We start from the raw sequence: 24,236 nt of genomic DNA on the forward strand, positions 1-24,236 counted from the left end.
ATGAGGAGCAGCTGAGGGAACTGGGGTTGTTTAATCTGGAGAAAAGAAGGCTCAGGAGAGACTTTATCACTCTCTATAGCTACCTATAGAAAGGAGGCTGTGGTGAGGTGAGAGTCAGTCACTTCTCCCAAGTAACAAGCACTAGAACAAGAGGAAATAGCCTTCAGCTGTGCTGGGGGAGGTTTATATTGGATATTAGGAAAAAATTCTCCCCTGAAAGGGCTGTGAAGCATTGGAAGAAGCTGCCCAGGGAGCTGGTTGATTCTTCATCCCTGGAGGTGTGTAAAAGATGTGTAGATGTAGTAGTCAGAGACATGGTTTAGTGGTGAACTTGACAGTGCTGTGCGAACAGTTGGCCTTAATGTTCTTAAAGATCTTTTCCAATCTAAATGATTCTATGATTATTTATAAACTTTATCTGTGAACAAAACCATCAATGTTACCTTTTACTAAGTGGCCTACATCCTTGTAGTTCTCCTTTAAATAAAGCAGACGTTGGAAACCCATGGGCATATGAATACCTATACTTTGAGTGCCAGCTGAACTGAAATGCAGCTTTCAACTCCATGCAGGTTTTCAGCTCCATCTTTTTTTCTGTAAAGAATCCAACTGCCTGATTGCTACCATACCACTATCAGTATTGTGTCATTTATGTGTCTCCAGCCCAGATCTACTTTCTTACTTTCTTACCTTCAAAATTATGACATGAATAGAGAAACTCCCTCAGATTTCTGTGGTTGAAGCTACCAAAGGTTTTACAGTCATGTAAATCGATCAACTAAAATTTTGCCTGTAACAGAAATTCACTTGACAGTGGTTCCCACTGAGGTCAAGAGCCTTGTTTACATTAGCATTGGGTTTGGGTGCAGTTTGGAGGTGGTTCCCTCATATCATGCTTGGGTCCATTTGCACCATGGTGTGGTATGAAGAAGACAGATTCCTTTCCAGATTAAGCACGGTCCAAGTGAGAAAATCCTGAACTTCAAATAGGACAGATGTAAAGCTCCCAGCAAAACCAGCTCTGATCCACTTATCCATTCCCACTGTGCCCAGCTCTTAGCTAAAACAGACATAGTCAAAGGGAGCTTTGACATGTTTTATCTGATGATAGTCTTACATTTGTGAAATCAAATGGTCATTCTAAGAAACTAGAATAGATTTGAAAGTTAACTGATTAGTTATGTGAAATAAATTTATTTTGGAGCTTTTAAAAAAGACTGAACTATTTGAAATGCTGTTCCTTGAAAAGGTGATGCTTTGAGAAGGCCACTGATCTCTATACTGTATAAATTAGAAATCCTCTCTTATTCACCTTCTTTAGGAATCACTGAAGTTCATTTTATGTATCTATATGAGTCCTTCCAAATGATAGGGGAAATTTTCACTTTCTCCATTTCTTAATATTTTCCTGTTAATATATATTCATTACCTTTCATTATCCTTCATACTGCCTTAGGCTTAATGTCATGAAGAGCTGTGCCTTAGCACATATGCAGAGTCACCCATGTGTATCTCTTTGTAGTGGCTGTTGCTTTTTTTCATGTTCACTTGTAGCATGCATCCACTCACAGCACTGAAAATGCAGTGCTTTAAAGATCCTCAGAGTGGAGCTCAACCACAGCCTACCAGAAATGCAGGATCAAGCACTAGCACCTTGGTGCAAGGTCACTCCAATTCCCTCCGTCTGTTTTTCTCTTTCTGTTTTATCCCAATGGGAATTCAACAATACAATCTTGAGTGGAGTCTTCAGACTATACCATTAGCTTATTGAGTAACTGCACCTGCTTTTAAATTTTAATGATGCATCTTTAATATGATAAATGTATTATACTTCAATAGTTTTATATGCAGGTTGAATAAACTATTAGTTTTGTTACTCTTCAAATATTACTTTCCAAAGAACAGCCTTATAATTGCATAGTTTATGTAGTTGCACATGTGCCTGGTAGTCCAAAAACGACTGTGGTTCTGTACCAGTGAACACAAGCTACTTTTGACAGCAAAATGGGTAGTTAATTTTTTTCGTAACTTGAAAGCAATATTACCTAGAAGCTTATAAAGTATTTAGTCTGTATGCCCCATGAGAGAGGGGAGTTTTTTTCTGTTTGTTGGTTATAGCAGGATTCAGTAAAAAAAAAAGTTTTCAACATTTTATTTGAACGGAGTTGCTGGAATATATTTTTGATACACATAAAGTTTTCTTGTGCTAGCCAGATTTTAAAGGAAGAGTTTGAAAACTATCATAAAAATAATTATTGATTTCACAGAAAGAAATGGGTGACTGCAGCGAATAAGAGGAATTCTACATTTTCATGTAACTACCAAGCATAGTTGATCACCAAAATACTGAAATGCAAGGTACAAACATAGGGTTTTGCTATGAAATCCACATGTATAAAAGAAAACATTTGTAGCTATTAGTTTCATGTCACTTTTTCAAGTAAAGAGTACTTGACTTGAAATATCCCCAAATAATTATTACTGAATGTCTTGTTTATTTACTATAGAACAAATACACTTTAGCACAATTTTCTCCATCCTACCTTGTCAAATTCATTAGTGCTGACCTAGAATATTTCTGTATGGTTCAAATTAGTTATTTAGACTTTTTGCTGATTCTCAATAGTTGATTCTCTTTTAAGGGTTTTAATAAATGTGCCACAGGGATAAAAGTGCTTGCTTCTGGACACTTATGTTCAAGGAATTAAACTGAGACCAGAAACTCAATTTTGTTTTAGTGTAATGAGTTCCAGTTGTTGTGTTTTGGTATGTTTTAATAATATTAATTATCCTTTGCCTAGGCTGATTCTTTCCTTCATTCCAGTGGCTAACAAAGAATGGACACTCACTGAATTACCTGAGCAAGAGATAATATCTACTGTAGGAATATTATCCAGCTGGCAAAGAACTAATGTTACTGGTTTACACCAACCTCCAGGCAGAAATGGAGTCAAACATCTGTCACATTGCAGCAATTTTCATCTGGCTAATGGGCTGTCGGCTCTATATGCCAACTAGTGTAACCACAGCTTACATTAAAGTATTTCAGACCACTGCAAGATGATTTTCAGAATAAAAGGTTCTTAACCAAGTCTTAGTTGTTGACCTTCCAGTATTCTCTATAAGTAATGGATGCAATGGAAAATGCTCCAGCCTTGTTAGGATTCCCTTCCTTTCTCTTCCCTCTCTTCCATTGAATAGATATAAGATCCCTGCCAGAAAATATCTGAATTCTTGAATTCCTCCAGTGCTTGAGCATTTGGCAGAGGTTGCACTAAATGTCTCTTTAAATTCTACAAGATTAATCATCTCCCTAGTCCAAGCATAAAAGTGACTACGAATGCAGCTCATTTGGTTACCATCAGGCTCTTCATAAGAATAAGGTCAGACACCTTACTGAAGGATGGTTGACTACAAAATTGCACTTAGTAACACTGATTCACTCCAGCACCTTGGTCATACCCTATCTCTCATTCCTCTGACTGTGAATGGTGCTTTCTTACGCAGTCTTAGTAGGCTAATCCCAAGTATTTGAGCTGTACATACAAATGCCATCAAAAAATTACAAACATCTCTAACTTTTAGCTTAATTCTGAATCACAGCATGAGCAAGTTGCAACAGCAGCTGGTTCAGTGTGTCCATGATATTGGATTCATTCCCTTCATAAAATGTTTATGCAAATTGTGAACTGAAAGACTGTTTATAGATCAGAAGTGTGGGCCTGATTTGTTCCTGAGAGTTACTTGGTGAAATTTTTCATTAGGAAAACTGAAACTAGATTTCACAAGGCACTATTTTTGGTTCAAGCCACTTTCTTGCAGGGTTGGAATAAATTGATTTGGGGCAAGGGAATCTGTGAAATTAACACAAAACTCCTTCCTTCAAAAGTTTGGATGTGATATATGTGTGTTTTCCTCCGCAGCCTGTATATTTTCACACTACTAATGAATGAGTGCTTAATTGCCACAATGAAGCTGTCTGAGGTTACTTCCCAGCAGAATCTCTTGCCAAGGCCAGATGGAATTCAGCTTGTATTCTGAAGCTGCTTAAAGGAGGTTGCTGCTGTTAAACAAAAGTAAATAAGAGGCCCTTTCCTCCCTGCCCCCCGCAAAAAAAAGAAGTGTGGAGTTCAAGAAATGTGTAAAGCTTCCCTGGTCAGACAATTTTCTTCAAATTAGAAAAGTTGACAGTGGATCAATACAGTGTCTCCTGTTATATCCATAGGAAATAACCAGCTGAGTTCAACCTAACTAGTTACGGAGTGCCATCATTTTCCTACAGAAAAGCAATTGAAATAGCTTTTATCTGACATTAAGAAATCAGACTGTTTTTTTCCATCAGACAATCTTGAAGTGCCACTTTCGAGTAATACAGGTAGCTGGTTTTTTTTCTATTTCACAGAAACAAGAACTGTTCAGACTGATTTTTCCCCACAGGTTTGTTTGTTGGTGGGGTTTTTTTGCCTTAAATATTTAAAGCTTGAAAATTCATTTGGATATGGCTACAAGACACTTACATGAAACACTAACAATGCATACCTCAGTTCCCTACTAGATTCAATTCCATTATTTCTCTTGCATTATATATAAGCCCTGGATATCCTTGGGCTTTGTGTAGTAGGACTCATCTGCTCTAACAGATCCTCTGTTAGAAGTTCAGTAGAAAAATGGGGGCTTTTTTATTTTAAAATTAGGCAGGCTTTTTAAAGGTTATATACATCAAGGAAGAGATGAATAGCAAGTGCTATGAAAAGTACTTTCTGTACTTGGACTAAAGGTTTACATTATATACATGACAATTTTAAAGATAACATCTACCTAAGAAACCTACTGATTAAGTTGGTGGTAGATTTCAGTATAAATACATGACTGACTAGAGAAGATATGATGTACCAATACAAGCACTGATTTGTCTCTGACTTACACAAACAACTGCAGAAGTACCTACCCATAATCTTTGAGTTATGTTAGTACAACACCAATGCTTTTACCCAGAGAAATTCTCTGCTAAGAGATACAAACTGTAAGAAGTATCAGCTGAGTGCATGTGTCTACTGATTTTAAGGCAAAGTGAATGAAAGGAACAGCTTTGATTTCCAAAGCAAGAAGTTACCCGCATGTTTGAATGTGGCCATTCTGGCAGCTATTTCTCAAGCTTGCTTTCCACAAGGCAAGAAGAGTCCTATAGTTCTCCCTGTTATAAGCAGAATGACTTTCTCTTCTTTTCCAAAATGGAAAATGATGGTTCATGCCTCAAGCTGCTACTTAACTGTGTAGACATCTAGCAGCTGGAATTTATAGAAACAGACCTAAAGCTGCTGTCCATGGATTCCTGATTTGTTGGTTTTTAATCTATTTCTTAATTTTATTTGAGAAGTTTTGCTGGATAGTCTGACAGTCTTCCAGGTGGGATGGGGACATGCAGGACTCCTGGCCCCTCTTCACCACAGGGCATTCAAACCCTAGTTTGGACACTGAGAGATGCATCTGTATTTCTGAAGACGAAAGACCAGGAGGGATCCTTTCCCAAATAGTGCATGTTGCCTGACATCCACACTTCCAACTGCCTCTCAAATGGGCTGGTGTGTCTCCACTACATGGCACTGGTGTGAGAATGTGTCTCACTTCAAAGAATTCAAGAAAATGTTAAATTGTTGCTACTGCTCTCTACAACAGTATTTTAATTAAAAAAAATACAACCCACACAACAAACAAACAAACAACATCCCCCCCCTCCCCCCCCCAAAAAAAAAACAAAACAAAAAAAAACCTAGAGTTTTAAATTAGTATCATTCTTCAAGGGGCAAGGACTGTTGGGAAGATACCGGAGGACCACATAAGATGGAGAGATCTGGACCTGATGCGGATTTGCCCATTCTGCCTTTCTGGAGCAGTCACTTCTGACCAGTCCCCAGATTGTACCAAGGTTTGTTTGCAAGAGCTGCTGAAGCAGTGCAGAGCCATGGCAAGGGGGAAGCTAACAGCTAAATGGAGTGGTTGGTGAGTGGTCTAATGTTCAAACTATTTTTCTTCTTATCTTTTATTCTGCAATATAAATATTCCCTTAAGTCTGTGACTCTGAGACAGTCCAAATATTGCAGCCCATGGCCTATATGCTGTGTGCCCTTCAGGTCATAGAATCATAGAATAGTTAGGGTTGGAAAGGACCTTAAGATCATCCAGATCCAATCCCCCTACCATAGGCAGGGACATCTCACACTAAAACATGCCACTCAAGGCTCTGTCCAACCTGGCCTTGAACACCGCCAGGGAGGGAGCATCCACAGCCTCCCTGGGCAACCCATTCCAGTGCCTCACCACTCTAACAGTAAAGAACTTCCTCCTTATATCCAATCTAAACTTCCTCTGTTTAAGTTTTAACCTGTTACCCCTTGTCCTGTCACTACAGTCCCTAATGAAGAGTCCATCCCCAGCATCCCTATAGCCCCAGTTCAAATACTGGAGGGCTGCTATGAGGTCTCCACGCAGCCTTCTCTTCTCCAGGCTGAACAGCCCCAACTTTCTCAGCCTATCTTCGTACAGGAGGTGCTCCAGTCCCCTGATCATCCTCGTGGCCCTCCTCTGGACTTGTTCCAACAGTTCCATGTCCTTTTTATGTGGAGGACACCAGAACTGCACACAATACTCCAAGTGAGGTCTCAGGAGAGCAGAATAGAGGGGCAGGATCACCTCCTTTGACCTGCTGGTCACACTCCTTTTGATGCAGCCCAGGATACGGTTGGCTTTCTGGGCTGCAAGTGCACGCTGAAGCCGGCTCATGTTCATTTTCTCATTGACCAACATCCCCAAGTCCTTCTCTGCAGGGCAGCTCTGAATCTCTTCTCTGCCCAACCTGTAGCTGTGCCTGGGATTGCTCTGACCCAGGTGTAGGACCTTGCACTTGGCATGGTTAAACTTCATAAGGTTGGCATCAGCCCACCTCACAAGTGTGTCTAGGTCCCTCTGAATGGCATCCCTTCCCTCCAGCGTATCAACCGAACCACACAGCTTGGTGTCATCGGCAAACATGCTGAGAGCACACTCAATCCCACTATCTGTGTCACCGACAAAGATGTTGAACAAGACCGGTCCTAACACCGATCCCTGAGGGACACCCCTCGTTACCGGTCTCCAGCTGGACATCGAGCCATTGACCACAACTCTTTGCATGTGGCCATCCAGCCAGTTCTTTATCCACTGAGTGGTCCACTCATCAAATTGATGTCTCTCCAATTTAGAGACAAGGATGTCGTGTGGGGCAGTGTTGAACTCTTTGCACAAGTCCAGGTAGATGACGTCAACTGCTCTGCCCCTGTCCATCAGTTTCGTAGCCCCCTCATAGATGGCCACCAAATTGGTCAGTCAGGATTTCCCCTTACTGCAGCCATGCTGGCTGTCACCAAGCACCTCCTTGTTTTTCATGTGCCTTAGCATGCCTTCCAGGAGAATCCACTCCAAGATTTTGCCAGGCACAGAGGTGAGACTGACTGGTCTGTAATTCCCCGGGTCATCCATTTTCCCTTTCTTGAATAGGGGAAAAAACCTCCCTTTTTCCGGTCATCGGGAACTTCACCTGACTGCCTTGATTTTTCAAATGTGATGGCCATTGCCTTAGCAACTTCATTCGTCAGCTCCTTCAGGACCCATGGATGAATTTCATCAGGTCCCATGGACTTGTGCATGTTCAGGTTTTTAAGATGGTCTCGAACCAGATCCTCTCCTACAGTGGGCCTAGGGTCTTCATTCTCACAGTCCCTGCGTTTGCCTTCCATGACTTGGGTAGTGCGGTCAGAGCCTTTGCCAGTGAAGACCGAGGCAAAGAAGTCATTAAGAACCTCAGCCTTCTCCAAATCCTGGGTAGCCAGTTCTCCCGATATCTTCCGAAGGGGGCCTACGTTGTCCCTAGTCTGTCTTTTACTCGCTACGTGCCTATAGAATCCCTTCCTGTTATCCTTAACATCCCTAGCCAAGTTTAATTCTAACTGGGCCTTAGCCTTTCTCGCCTGGTCCCTAGCTTCCTGGACAACATCCCCGTATTCTCCCCAGGCTGCCTGTCCCTGCTTCCACCTTCTATAAGCCTCTTTTTTCCTTTGAATTTTCCTGAGCAGCTCCTTATCCATCCAAGGAGGTCTCCTGGCCCTCCTGCTGCACTTCCTTCTAGTTCGGATGCAACACTCCTGAGCTTGCAGTAGGTGACCCTTGAATCAACCTACAGTCTTGGCCCCCCCTGCCCTCTAGAGCTGTATCCCATGGAACCTTACTAAGCAGGTTCCTGAAGAGGCCAAAGTCTGCTCTCTTGAAGTCCAGGGCAGTGAGCTTGCTGCACGCTCTTCTCACTGTCCTGAGGATCTCAAATTCGACCATCTCGTGATTGCTGCAAGGCTGCCCTGGAGCGTCACATTTCCAACCAGCCCTTCCCTGTTGGTGAGCACGAGGTCAAGCATGGCACCTCTCCTTGTCGGCTCCTCTATTACTTGCAGAAGGAAGTTGTCTTTCACACAATCAAGAAACCTCCTGGATTGCTTGTGCTGGGCCGTATTGTAGCTCCAACAGATGTCAGGGTGGTTAAAGTCCTCCATGAGAACAAGGGTCAATCTGTGGAAACAAGTGCAATGCCTGTAAGACACCTTATTTTGGAAACAACATGTTCTGATGCCTCTGCAACAATGTTTTTATCCGAATTTCTCATTTATATGGAATTTGTAAAATGAAGGTATTTCATGCTCCTTAAATTGAAATTTTTAAAAAATTCTCATTGGGTGAAAGGTCTGTTTGGCAACAAATCTTGAAAATACAGGTGAAATTTCCATTTTTCCTTGTTTATCAAAATACCATACCTTTAGAACATCTATCTAAAAATATAATGGTAAGAATATGGAGCTCGGTCTTTTAAGTTATATTTATGCGAAGTTCTTAGTTATACAAATGATCACATTGGCTTGCTTGTGAGAAAGAGAGATTGCAGGGTTTCATTGTTGTTTTGCATACACATTTACTTTCATGAGCTTTAGAATTTAAGAGAAAGAGTAAAATTTTAAGCTATCATATTAACCATTGTTTTATTACATCCCCCCAAAATATTTCATAGTGATCTTTCCCTGAGTCTCTTACTATAAGCATGCCTGCTTATATGGTTATGATCCCATTTTATTGTAATTTGAACTGGGGTAAACAATGAATAATATCAGATGAGATTAATTCATGTGTAAGTGAAATAAAAATTCAGCAACTTAAACTACCCTGCACCTTAAGAAAGATCATCTGGCTTCTTTTTATTTATTTTTTATTTATTTTTTTTATTCTTCTCCACTTAACATCTGTTGGTAGTTTCACCTAGAGTTACAGTGAAAAGGATAGGTGTCTCTGGAGAGTGATTCGTTCCAGCCTAAGATACGTGTCTAAAACAGGTTGGATGATTTATCCTCTCTAGAAATGTCTATCTCTTCAAGGACTAATGAAGAAATAGGTGGTTCTCAGCTTTTGATCTAGGAAAGGCAAATAAAACCCTCAAGACTATTGCCTTCAGAACTGCTGACATGAGGATTCATACTGGTTTTGGAAAATCTGAGATCCACAAGCTGAAAAAAGTTTAAAATTATAAATGGAGTCTGGATGACATACTAAGACTGAACACCTGCATTTAAAGTTGTGAATTTAGTAGGAAATACTGATTTATACCCATTTGCTATACCTTGTTGTTTCTCCGTGAAAAATTAAGGATGGACTTTTGGGAAAAGTAAAATATTGAGAATCCATTGTAAAATTTTTTTTCTTAAAATAAATGGGATATTGGGGAGATCTTCACTTGTTATACTACTAAATGGTCTATAAGTCATTTAGGCCTTACTGGGATTTCTGCCAGTACAATATATCATTCTTTTTAATTAAAATACTAGTACTATCCAAAAGCACTAAAACCCATCAAAAATCTCAAAAAATCATGTCCTTGTAAATGTGAAATGTTACTTTGACTGAAGCAGGGACATGATTTTTTCCATGATGTTATCCCAACAAAAAGAGACAATGTTTCATAAGGCATTACTTTATACATGTGTATTTTTATATACAAGCATATAATTTTTTCAAGATGTATTTAGAAAAACATGTTATCATATTTAAGCACAGATTCTTTCAATTTTATGACTGAGTTATGCAGTGCTTCTTTCCATAAGCAGACTCCTTAAGCAAATCATTTATAAAATATAAATGTTTTTTTCAGGAACAGTGTTCTGATTAGTTTGTTTAGACACAAGAGTTTTCATAACTGCCACTGTGCATTGAGTTTCTTATATTTGCTTTGGACAGCAAGCTGCCAACTACCTGCAAATGCTAGCAACTTTGTACAATTTTTTTTTTTTGGCAAAAGGTCACCATGCAGAAATTTTTCTGTGAGATGTAGCAAGTCAGATTTTATACATACTGCCCTCACTGGAACTAAGGTTCACGTTTTTGTTTCTATAATTCTTGTGAAAGTTAGAGCAGCAGAGACAGATACGCTAGTCAGGTTGCTCTGTTGTTTCACTGTTAAAGTTTACTGCACTGTTTAATTTCTGATCTTGCCAAAGACCTGTGTAGCTCCTACAGTTAAATTAGATCTGATCGTAGGAAGAGAACATTAAGTTAGATTTTAATCTCAGTTACATTCAGAGCAGTTCCATCAACTAAAGTTAATTTATTTGCTTTTATGTAAATGAGTTAAGATTCAGAGTCTTTACTGTTTGTTTTTATCTTTGGAAGGAAAATTTAGCAGTTCACATTGACACCCAATAACCCTTCTTTTATCTGTACATCACTGCAGAAGCAAGCGTTATTTTCTGTTCTTCTCTGTTGTTATGGCAGCATATTTTTCAAGATACCATATTAGACTGGTTCTTACATATTCTACTGGTTTTTTTCTTATAAAAAGCTTTATAGATAACAGGTATATGTCCAGCTTGAGGTAAATCAGATTAAAGAGATGAATGCCTTGGACTGCGTCTAAAAGTATCTGGAAGCTGATACTGACATTTTCAAATCCTCTTGTTCTTCCTTCAGGCTTCATTCCTCAATACCCATGCTTTGTTCCCCATTACCTTTACCAGATACGACTTTTTGAAGCGTTCTGGATGAGACAAAATGCTCTACCCACAGAAATACATAAAAATGCATTTGGCAGTCTTGCCGTCATATAGTACTCTTTCCTACAGACTTAAATGTGAATCTGAGGTAGTTTTTAGACATGTATGTGAATGCCTTTCTGTGCACAGTCGTAAAAAGACATTCAAGAACCCTGCATGGTCTAAACCCACTCTTCAATCCATGGGACAGAACCTCCCTGACATCATGGAAAATGATGTCAGTTTACAACAAAGTATGAGCAATTTATAGCCAAGAGCTAGGGCCTGAAGTTGCTAGTTCACAGGGAATAAAAGAATCCTCCTTATTTTAAGGAAGTGCATTGATTGGGTCATTATTCTGACACTGTCACGACAGCCATTTATAATCACGAGTAATTTAATGTAAGTTTAAGTGGCATGCTGCCATTAATGAGAGCATTCACAAACATGCTTTTTTAATGTATGTCTCTCTATTTCAGTTACTGAACCATTTGCAACACTAAAGAAAAGCTTAAACTGGAAGACAGTGAACATTCCCACCCACAGCAGTCTCAGATCTCCTGGTTAGGGCTTTTTCTGGGAAAGTGGGTGATATAACTTTGAACTAAACTTGTTAAATGTTAATCAAGTTACCCTTTTGTTTTTGTGTAACAGGCTCACACTCCTACATCCATTCACAGATGCTTGTTCCCAATCGCCATCAGAATTTCTTTCCCCTCTAGCAAAGCCAGCAGACTCAGCATTTCATGCAACTGTGGAAGCAAAACACTCTTGAAGGAATCATGGGACAGTGAAAAGAATTAGGTGGAAGAGGAAGGAGGAGGGCTCCTGAGGTGTTTTGGCTGATGTTAAAATAAATGTTTCCACAAGTAGCAGATCCACCTCAGGACATTTTGTCACTCCTCCAGCTTCTTGTTCCTTTCCTTGTCCAGTCAGGCTTTAATCTTCTACTTAGGCCAACAGATGAACTGTTTGTGTGGCAGTTCTCTAACTAAGAAAAAAATCCTTTAGGGAGAAGGTGAGAAGAATGTATTTTTCTTCATTCGTTTGAAATTGATTACCAGGTGGGGCTTACAAGGCAAAATAACAATACTGGCATCGTTATTCTGAGCTTTCTTAAACTGAGGTTGTAACTGAGTTGAGATCATTGCCTCCCTGGTGAATCCTCCAGCCACAAGTTAAGAGATGATATGGTACTTGCTACCAGTTTTTCCAGGAAGAAAATGGTGCACTGCCCTCACTTCCTTGGAAGAAAGGATAGTGACACTGACTTTCCTAAGCAAGTTCTGACTGTGGATTCCCAGTGAACATAAATGCTTTTCTGGAGGTCTGTATGAAGCAATTACTCCCCACTACTCATGTTGATAGCCATTATTTTGAGTTAGAATTCAGAGACTTGACTGTTAAGTTTAAATGAGTTGCTCATGGATAGTCACTGTGCTAGAAAAGTAAGAATGCAGGTTAGGAATAATTGTCTCCTTGTCTTTTCTTTTAGTCACAAATACCAGAGTGAAATGTCAAAATGAGCATTAGAAAATAAATCCCATTATTGCTGGGAGTTACAACAGTGCTGTAGGAGCAACAGAGGCAGAACAAATGCAAAATTTCACAAAAGGCCAGGGTGAAGGCTGTATTCCTGGCTCATCACATGATTTTCTTTCTTCCTTTGTTTTTCCATTCCTTCTTTTGTTACTTTACATTTCCATGTCCTTCAGAGGAGCATGTTTTATTGGCTATGTGTTAGGAGTCAGAACAGTATGTCCAGCTTTCTTGTGGTCTTGCTCTTTAGGGAAGCCACTTACAGTTTTCCACATGCCACTCATAAGACAGGTTACTAGAACTTATTTATAGCAACAGATAGAACTAAGCTAAGCTGCAAAGTGTTTTGATATTCTTGACTAAAAGATGCTGCACAAAATGCAAATTACTGTTTCTCTTCTTTTCATCATGACACCTCTTGGCTCCAATTTTACCATAGTATGCTCTTCTGTCTCTCCTTACAATTGTGTTATATTGTTCTCCTTGCTCCCTCCTATCACCTCATCTTTCCTTCCACATCAAGGAACCTTTCTCAGTAATAGTTCTGGCATTTGGGCATAAGGAGCATGCCCCACTCAGAAGCATAATAATATTAAATCACTATAAAATGTGGTTATCTTGGGTTCAGCTCTGGATGTCATTTACAATAGTTCAATTGAATATTCAGTAGAATAGCTGATGATAGGCCTGATTCCTTTCATTCATGCCAGATTTACCTCCATGTAACTCCATTGCCTTCTGCAGTTGATTTTAAATGGGTAGTAATGCAATAAATATAGCTCAGATTTTAAAGTGCCATAACAAATGAAGTGTGTATGACATCAGTGGGTTGCACATTTTCATTGTTACCAGCCAAAACAGTGAGAACTCTACAGTCTCCAAAGGCCTCAATAAAGTACATCAGCACTAAGGAAAAAGCCTACAGTGCTGGTATTAATTTTTCAAAATCAAGCAAGGAGAATTTGCCTATTTCATTGAAAATTACAAGACCTTACATACTGACAAAGTTTTTCCATTTTAACAAATATGGGTGCTGCTAATACAACTTATTTCCTGTAACTTTTTTCCATGGGGAGTAGCTTAGAAGCACAGGGGAACAAGAAAATTTCTGGTGTTATTTCACAGTTTTCTCAATACTGAGGCATTAACTTGAGCACAAACAGTGAACCAGATAGGAGGATTCTTGCTAGGCTTGCATCAATGATTTTGAGCAGCATTTGCTATTTACATAACACTAGTAAAATATTTTTAGATGCTTTGTCCAACTAAGTTTGTCACTGTGATCTCAGTGAAATCACAGTTTTTTCCATCCAACACAATTTCCTAAAGGTTTTCTAATAATTTTTAGCTACAGAAGTAAAGAGCTATAAAGCTATTCATTACAAAGCACCAAGAGGCAAACTAAGAAATTAGAATTTAACTAACTTCTTCAATCAAAATATTCAGAACCACCTTGTGAGTTTTAATGAAAGGCTCCTTCTTGAAACAGTGATAATCAGTATGGACTTGGGCTATAGAGATCACCCATAACTAACTTATGGGAGTTTTTTAAGACATTACTGCCATGATAGATAAGAGAAATACAGTGCATGTACTATACTTAGATTTTTAAAAGGCAGTTGGAAAGGTTCTATGCCAGAGATAATTTGCTTAGGTAAAGTCATGGAATAGCAAGAACAATGGGGCAATGAACAAAACACAAGCATAATAACAGAACACAAAAAGATACCTGAAAATGGATGTTTCGTCGTATTAAAGAAGAAAGGAGTAAATACATAAAATAAGAATAAATTTGAAGAATAATCATCTAGATCTCCCAGACTGAGTAGTGTGCATGGCTACAAAAGGGAAACGAAATACTGGATGAATCCTTACTCCACTCCTCACAGTGCAGGAGGTGTATAGACCTGCCTGGGATGGTCACACAGATGGAATTTAGATGTGTTGTGTCTGTCATTAGTGGACTACAGCAGCATTTATGATGAGATAAACAGTTATTTAAACAAAGACAAACAAGTTTCCTAAGCTGTCAGTGATTTTAATGTCAGGCAAGCAATGACTAACAGAGGGTGCTTCCACCTCCCCCTGTTCACCACAAAGCAATAGTGATAGGCATCGATGTTCTTCCCAGAAGCAAGGAATGAGGAAGGAGTGGGTCTGAGGCAAAGGAAAGCTGAGCAGCCAAAGCCACAAGGCAAGCAATGGGTCTGCAAGTAAAATGAAATGCAAAGTCTGCTTAGTTTTTGGGGCACAGAACACTGTAGTGAGGATCAGAGACTCTACTACTCCCCTCCTCTAAATTCTGCTTCGCAAAGCTCTTCCACTTGTTGTTTTTCTGGGGTTCACTTCTGTACTATGTGTGACAAGTATTTTCCTGTAAGACATAAATAAACTCTTTAAGCCAAACATAAATACAAAAATGTAATGTATATTAGCAGTAAATGTGAATCAATATGGTGTTACACTAATGCTCCAACAATAAGATGTGTTGCACTGGAGTACTCTTGGTAGCACAGTGTAACCAAACTGTTTTATATAGGACAATGATGGGAAAACAGCAAAGAGCATCTGTGAGTTCAAGAAATAAGTATGTCTCTTTGTGGAAGAAAAAGTATTAAGGAAAAAGACCACAGGGAAGATATGTTGGTCTGGATAAAACTCCATGGTCTTATGTCTTTATAAACTAGTTCTAGGTGGTTGAAGTTCCTAAAGTATGTAAATAAAAGCATTCTAGGAGTGCTGTGAACAAATAGAATAATTATTCTGAAAATGTTACTCTCAAATCTTAATCCATTTTTTATTAAATGCAAAAGTTATACTGATGTAACATTAGGAGTGAGATTTTAACTGAAAGATTTAAACCAAAGGTTTCTTCAGAAACCCTCACACTATCCCCATGAGTATATGCATAATAATAGTCTCTTTTATTATGTGCAGGATTTTTGCATCAGTCACTGAATAATAATTATTGTCTACTGTAGCTTCATTCCAGCCTACCTGGAATTTCACAACATTGCAACAGAAAGTTAATTTCTGAGTAGGCAGCTCCTCGAAAAGGCAGTGATCTACCAGATGCTAAGAGGATACACAGAAACATGAGGGAGGGCTCAAGTCAGTATATAGGAGAGAAACCAGATGTGTGAGAAACATTATACAGGCACTGTCAAAAACAAGGAAAGAAATATTCTGAAGAGGCAGATAGATCGGTGACAATCATATAAAACAACAAAATAGACAACAAAATGCCTGCAGGGAGGGAAGAAAAGAGGAAAAAAAAAAAACAAACAACCAAAAATGTTCAGAATACTTGAAGAGATAAAATAAGTAAATATGAAAATATTTTAAAATAATGAGGCACTTGGGTTTTTCTAAGATGTGTGTATGCAAATCCAAGAAGCATAGCAAAGATAAATTCAATAATAATAATAATCATAATTATGGCTCTGAATTCATCAGAGGTTAATGACTGGTATATGACTGAACAGGTTAATGACTGGTATATGACTGTGTCTAGAGTTATATATGACTGCAAAATGGAAGGTACAAATAACTAGATCTTTTTAGGTACTGTCTGGATATGTAATCTTAAAGTACACAGAAGTTTTAAGAAGACTTTTACAAATAAAATGGTGAAATCTTAATTAATTTATAGCATTTTTTAAAAGGCATAAAAGCATCCATGCACAAAGCTATACAGATTTTGTTGATATTATACAAACATTAATGTTACCTTTAACACTTAGTTCACATCATACAAAATCTTGTCTAGATAAATCACAGTTGATTTGCAGCTGTCACTATTTGACAATAGCTGTATTCAGTTTTCAGTGGACCCTAAGGTTCCGCTCCCAACACTGCAAATTTTTTAATTTATTTATAATTTAGGTATTTTCTCTCAAAAGTCTCAACAGAAGCTGGTAGGAAGAAAAGGATATCAGCCTAGAACAGCTTCATTGGTACAACAGGCTTGATCTGTGTCTGATAAATGTTGATACCCAGGCAAGGGGGGTGTTTCAAGAGCTTTTTCTATGGTTCTTTACATCTCATTTGCATGAATTAAAATAATTGACCAAGTACAGAGTTCATTAGAATTCAATCTACTATATCTTTGGATGGCATAACATCTTTGGGTAGCATTAAAAAAGCAAGTTGGCTAAAGGAAATTTGCTTATTTACAGTAGGATGGAAGCCAGGGAATATCGCAAAATGAACACAAAGTAGACCGCAACATGGAGGAAAAGGAAGAGCAAAACAAATTGGTAGGTTATTTTATTTTCTTGCACAGTCCCTATAATCATTTTAACAGTGTGACTTATGAGTTATGTTGTTCTAAAACAACAAGAAAGGAGAAACCAGTATTATGTTAGGATAAATTGACTAATAAGAACAAAACATCAGCAAAAGAAACAACAAGGCCTCAAAAAGATAGTGAAAGTAATTTATTGACAGCGTAGGTAGGCATTGCTAAAAATTTTAATGAATTCTGAGCCTCAGAGTTCACAAAGGGGGATTGGAAACAGATGCCAGAAACAGACATAAATTTAATAGCAGAAGTGGAAGGCATACTGAAGGAACTCAAGATCGTGCCAGAAGAGGTGACCTAGAAATTAGAACATTTAAAGACTGACAAAACTAAAGGACCATAAGGTACACATTTGATGAAGCGTCCCAGAAGAGATAGGGAAACCTTTAGCAAGTTTATTTATAATCTCTTTGGAATTGAAAAGGGCAAAGTAGCACATTTTTAAGAAGTGATCCAGCTAAAATCTAGAAAGCTTGACCTGTAAGACAAAAGGTGAACCAAATATTTTAAAAGGTAAAGACATCAATTAATTACATGGATTTTCTAAAGCTATACAAGGCCACATATATGAAGTTCACAGTTACTCAGAAGTGTATTTCTATCTTAAGACCATATGAACGGTTATTTACTAACCAATGTTTTTTACATTATAAGCTTTGCTCCTTCTCCTCTCAAGAAGTACCACCAAAGTTTGTGATTTTGTCACTATGGCAGGGCTGTGTCCCTGTAATTGAAGAAACAGGTGGACAAAGGAAGGCCATGAAGATGATCAAAAGGCCTGAGAACCTACCTTATGAGGAGAGACTGAAGTAGTTAGGTCTTTTCTCCCTGGTAAAGAGAAGACTCAGAGTGACTTTCCCACAGAATTCTAGTACTTAACAAGCAGTTACAGAGAGGATGGAGGCTCTTTCTTCACAAGGATGCACATGGAGAAGACAAGTGGCAACAGGTGCAACTTGCATCAGGAAAGGTTGCAAAGAATTTTTTTTCAGTAAAACCAGTCATAGAATCATAGAATAGAATCATAGAATAGTTAGGGTTGGAAAGGACCTTAGGATCATCTAGTTCCAACCACCCTGCCATGGGCAGGAACACCTCACAGTAAACCATGCCACCCAAGACTCCGTCCAGCCTGGCCTTGAACACTGCCAAGGATGGAGCATTCACAGTTTCCTTGGACAACCCATTCAAGTGCCTCACCACCCTCACAGTAAAAAACTTCTTCCTTATATCCAATCTGAACTTCCCCTGTTTAAGTCTGAAGCCGTTATCCCTTGTCCTGTCACTACAGCCCTTGATGAAGAGTCCCTCCCCAGCATTCTTATAGCCCCCCTTCAGATAGTGGAAGGCTGCTATGAGGTCTCCACGCAGCCTTCTCTTCTCCAGGCTGAACAGCCCCAACTTTCTCAGCCTATCTTCGTACAGGAGGTGCTCCAGTCCCCTGATCATCCTCGTGGCCCTCCTCTGGACTTGTTCCAACAGTTCCATGTCCTTTTTATGTGGAGGACACCAGAACTGCACACAATACTCCAAGTGAGGTCTCAGGAGAGCAGAGTAGAGGGGCAGGATCACCTCCTTCGACCTGCTGGTCACGCTCCTTTTGATGCAGCCCAGGATACAGTTGGCTTTCTGGGCTGTGAAAGCACACTGTTGGCTCATGTTCATTTTCTCATTGATCAACACCCCCAAGTCCTTCTCTGCAGGGCTGCTCTGAATCTCTTCTCTGCCCAACCTGTAGCTGTGGATGTCAATGCGCATAGTCAACGGAACAACGTCCCCAGGGACACGATGGAGGCGCCATCCCTGGTGGTTTTCAAGATGTAATTAATCTCACCTAGGCTCTCTTTCCCATGAAAGGTTGAACTGCATGATCTTTCAAGGTCCCTTCTAACCAGGACATATATTCTATGATGAACTGGCTCATTTGTCGCGTCCTTCAGTGAGCTATGGAAATGTAGATGTATTTGCCAATACTAAGAGAATGCTTACTAATACACATAGCCGTATATTCTCAGTTTTGTGTGCTGGAGACATTTCTCTGCTTCCAGCCACATGCTTTTTTAGGGCTGAAACTGACACTGACAGGAGTTTTCTCTGCAGTCCAGAATCATCTAACCTTGCCTTGTGCACCTGCAGGATGCTTGAAATGGCTGTTATTTCCAGTCCACAATTTCTGTTGCTGGACAGCTTTTCTTTAAAAACATAAATCTGACTTTTTATATGGTTTTATAAACCTCTGTAAATACCAGCTCACTGAAATTTTCACTTAGCCCGAATTTTATCAAACGAATTTCCTGTGATATAAGCCTCTAATCCAGATGTCTTATGAACTTAATTAAATTCAACAAAAAGAAATTATGACAACTACAGAATTGGTATATTTTGCTTAGTTTGCAAAGAGGGTTTTAAAGAAATTCAAATGGATTAAAATTGACCAAAGCTATAGAAAAATTCTCTCCTGAGTTCCTAGCAAAGTTTTATTCAGGAAACCTAAGAGAAGTTTGCTGCAGACCTGGTGATATATGGAACTGGCAGTATGTTACTTTAATGTCCTAAGAATTGACATGTATATTATAAAGGGTAGTTATAAGATCTAACAGTTGTGAATGAGGGAAGTATCAGACAAGTATAAGGCCAAAGTATCACTATTAAGACAGATTTTATTCTCCTTATATAAAAGTAACCTGAAACACAGAATGTGCAGTAACAGGCTGAAATTTGATGACTGCACAAAACTGGAAAATAAGTCAAAACGAATGAGTTGGACACTAAAATAAAGAGCAGTTGGAAAGGCTAAGATCAGGGACAGATATATGGTTATGAAATAATATAGGAAAATATAAGAGAAAGACACTGGAGATGAAAAGAAAAATTTTCAATTTTCAAACAGTGATACAGAAAAATCTAGGGGTAGTGGAATATATCACATAAACCTTTGACTCATTGCTTATAAGCAGTAAAGTGAATATAAGCAAGAAAATGAAACTAAGACCACATAAGAAAGCTTGGGAGATGTAACTGAATGGGAATTATTTGACTAATGTAGAAATAGGACCAGTAAGTCAGTTTTTCATTGGGCATAAACGTCACAAATATAGGGTTAAAAATATTAAATAAGGAAGTTCTAAATTCTGTCTTGGGAGAGATTTTATTGAAATAAATAGGCTTCTGCATATATCTCCATAAAAAATAAAGCTGACATAACCCGAGTAGATTTCACTTGGTTTTAGCTAGCATTCTGACTACTTTAATCAATACCTCAAGTATTTTATCATATTATAGTGTTCAATTCAGTAAATGTAAGTTAACTGAAGTTCACTTTTTGGGAAAAAAGTACTTTCCCCAATGCCCAGAAGAAACAGGTATTTTTTTGATAAATGGCTGCATCTAACCTCATGCCTAATCTGCTTAAGTTATTATTGTACTTTTGCTGTAGGTGACCCTGAAAGAACAACATCCAAAGGTATGCTCAGTTTTGGGACAGCCACACGCAGGACTAGGTTGTTCAAGATCTGAGCATTTTGCCTTCAGTTTGAGCAGCAGAGCTGAGATATCTCAGAAGTAGTCAGAAAATGTGTGTCCCTGAAGGTAATATTTGTTTCTCAGCAGCTGGTTCTTCCTTTGAGTGTTTCTGGCCAACTTTGTCCTGTAACGGTCCTGAGGCCACAGACCCCCAGAATGGCTCATCTTTCCATTCCCTAGTCATCTATGCAGCTTCCTCTGAAGTCCTTTTCTACTGAATATGCCTAATTTATTACCCCAACAGTGAATATGAGCTTTATGCTTCTGTTTTACTTCACTGAGACTGTTTGTGAACTGATGGGAATATCTGGTGTACATTGCCCCGTATATTCCCAGTGTGAACCCCTATACACGCTGACCTGGATGAGATTGTGACTGGTTGTTCCTGATTCTTCTGCCTGTCTTCAGATATCTCATGTCGTCATGTACACATGGAAGAAATGCAGAATATAAACAAGATAAAAATCGTGGATTGGCTCCAAACCATCCCCACTTAACTGCATGTCTCTCACATGAGCATGTAATTTACCAGCAGGTAGTTCAGTGAATTTCAATGTAACCTAACAGACAAAGAAAACACATTAGACACACTGCATACTTGGCAATATTGTTAATGTTTTACCTATAATTAGTAAGTGTGGTTAACAGGTTTTTGTGAAATAATAAAATGGACAACATAGAGAATGGATTTTTTTTTTTTTTTTTGAGAGATCCACTTTTTATAGTAATTGGGATATAAACACCTAAAATCAGGATTTTATACTAAAAGGGCAAGCTAACCTTACTAATGGTGATTACTCATTGTATAATAGAAAAGGAAATAAAAGCTTTTTTATAAAATGTATCAAATCCTAAGAGTGCTGTTAAACTCATTAAAGAAAAAATGAAGTTAGAGAAACTGGTCTTATTTTTTTTCACTCCCAGTAGAGTTCATTTCTACTTCAACAACTAAGCCAAGGTCACATTTAACTCACTTCAATTTCACCCAGTGCACAAGCTAATGTCAATAGTACAGCTGCCATGCAGAGCTAAAGACTGATGGTTAGACAAAGCCATTTACACAAGGCTGGGTCTTTCATCTTCTCTCAGCTAGTGACATAAGAAAGCACTGAGGTTATTCTCAACTAGAGACTAAAACTGGCATATTAGAAAAAATGTTATTCTCCTTAGCTGTCACACAAAGGATCTGAAGAAATGTAGAAATGTTTTTTTCCTTGGTCATCTAGGGAGATCACAAAGTGACTCTTAATAGCCTTCACTCTGAAAATTTCACATGGTTTAAGTGATTGCCAAGTCTGATATTTTCCATTTACACTTCATTGCCATCAGAAAAAGAAAAAAATCAATATACCTACCTACTCAAGTGTGTCACAGGATGAGCTTATAAAAGAAGACATCAGTCTTTTTAGGGCATGAAAAATATACTTATTCAAATATATCTTATTTAAAATGACATAAATTGCAGTGGTTAGTCAAGATTCGATTTCCTCTAAAATATAAGACTTAAAATATTCCCTGACTTGCCAAGGAATAGGAATCCTTCAAACTGTTGATAGGTACAAATGTACTCGATTTCTCTTGTAAGTTATACCATCCACTGTGTACAAATATTAGTAACTATCTTTAGGTATTTTAAAGGGGAGGTGAGGTCTAACATGTTATATTTCTCTGAGATGGTACAAATAGCTAGAACCTTGTCAAACTTGGGAGTAATACTTTTTTTTTCTTTTATTTCAGTTTTAATATGTATATGAATTTGAATTGCCTTAACTTATTTGCCTTAATTTGATTCCACAAGATGTCACGCAGCACTAACAAGCTCAAACACTCTAAATAGAGCTATCTTCCCTTCACATGCTATAGTTCCTACATATCTTATCTGTCCTAATAAAGGCTTCTAGCAATTCCCATGCAACAGTATGCAATGTCTTTGTTTTAGATTAATAAAATATCATACGTACAATGGAATTGTCTTTTCAAAGATTTGACTGCTTGGTCATTGTCAAGAATATTTGACAAGTGAGAGCCAAATTTGTCCCTGACTGCTGTGCTCTCAATGGAAGCTGACAGGTCATCATTCACCTTATGATGTCGTTTCAACCCCATTATCTTTTCTACCTTGTTTTAGCACCTCTCTCTGGAAAAAGGAGTGAGTAAGATGTTGAAGAACTGAGGTATTTCAGGCTATCTGCCAGCAAGTGCTAAGTAATAATGGAATTTGTTTGCTTACAAATTGAGCAATTGAATTTAGACATTGAGCAGGTCACCTCTGTGATTTTTCCCATCCCCAGCTGGTCAATCATCTAAAAAGGCAGAATTACTAGAGTCAATCCTGAAACCCTTTCCCCCATGTGGTAGCACAACATACCAACCATACAGCTACTAGGCCATCCCCCACAGTTACAAGTATTTCAAGGTCAATTTATCAATTTAACAGCTTCATCTTCTTAATCACTAAACTTCTGTCTCTTTGAGCTTGTGCTGAAAGACTGTGGCTGCTAATTAAAATGGAGCTTTACTAGCAAGTACACAAATTAGATCCTGTCAGTAAGTTTATTCTAACTATTGGTCATTTCTAAATGCCTTTTTAATCCCCTAATTTTTACATTAAAATTCAAAAGCCTAACAATCTTAATCACCCCTACATCAAATTCATCATTAAGAACAGGAAGCCAGATGGTATAATTTTGATTTACCGGACTTCAGCGTGAATTAATGTACTGAGTGCCGATAATGAATACATCAAACCTGATATTGCAGAAACCTATGAATCTGGCATGTTAAATTAATAACACACTTTGCACAATGAAAGCATGTAAGCTCATATAAAACCAAGGAGTAATGGTCCCTTTTATTTTAAATGGTCTATATTAGCCTGCAGTTTTGACTCTTAAAAAAAAAGAAAGGATGAACATTGTGCTTAAGAAAGTTCTGTTTTCTCCTTATCTGTTCTTTTTCATGCCTTTTTTGTAGGCATGAAGTGAAATGAAAATGAAAATCCACCTGATTACAAACTTTATAGTTGTGAAAGATATATTGGTGGAGAAAGGGCCCTAGTGAATTGACTGAATCCATTCAATTTATGTTGAAATTACAGTTAAAAGTTTGACTGGCATGCTGAAATTCACTTATACCAAACTGTCGTAGTAAAATGTTGTTTACTACATGGAATACGTAATGAATTATGCAGATTATGCCAAGATTTTTCTTTTATCCTTTTCATTCTACTGTTTATTGCTTCTTGTTCCAACATACCTATGCACTGTATGGTAAATATGAAGCTGAATAACATTTGTTAGAACAGAGGTTAAGGAACCAGTTTTACTGAAAGGCAGAGCAATCACACATGCAGAAATAGCTGCTATTGAAAAAAGTACCAGGTAGGTAAGGTCCACGCCTACCATATATTCTGATTATCTAGCTATCATATAGCATGGAGATAGCATAGAGATTAGCAGTTTTGAAAGAAAATTGATGGATAGCAATTTGAAATACTACAGAACATTTGAACCAGTAAGTAGCTTGTGTTCTAACAGTAAGAGGTTACATGGGGCTGAAATTACTTAAATCACTTCTGAACATATAATTTTACATTTAGTTTTACTGTAAATTAAAAATATGGCAGTCATTACATATTCTGAATACAAGGACCCAACTTAATTCCTGTTCAGACTGAAGACAAAATTGTCTTTGACGCTAATGACAGCAGCATCGGGCTCAAATACTTAACTGGAGGATCTGCAGCTTCCTTTTCAGATATGTAACAGTAGCACAAA

Source organism: Psittacula echo (genome assembly GCF_963264785.1).
Source record: "Psittacula echo genome assembly, chromosome: 3".
NCBI lineage: Eukaryota > Metazoa > Chordata > Aves > Psittaciformes > Psittacidae > Psittacula > Psittacula echo.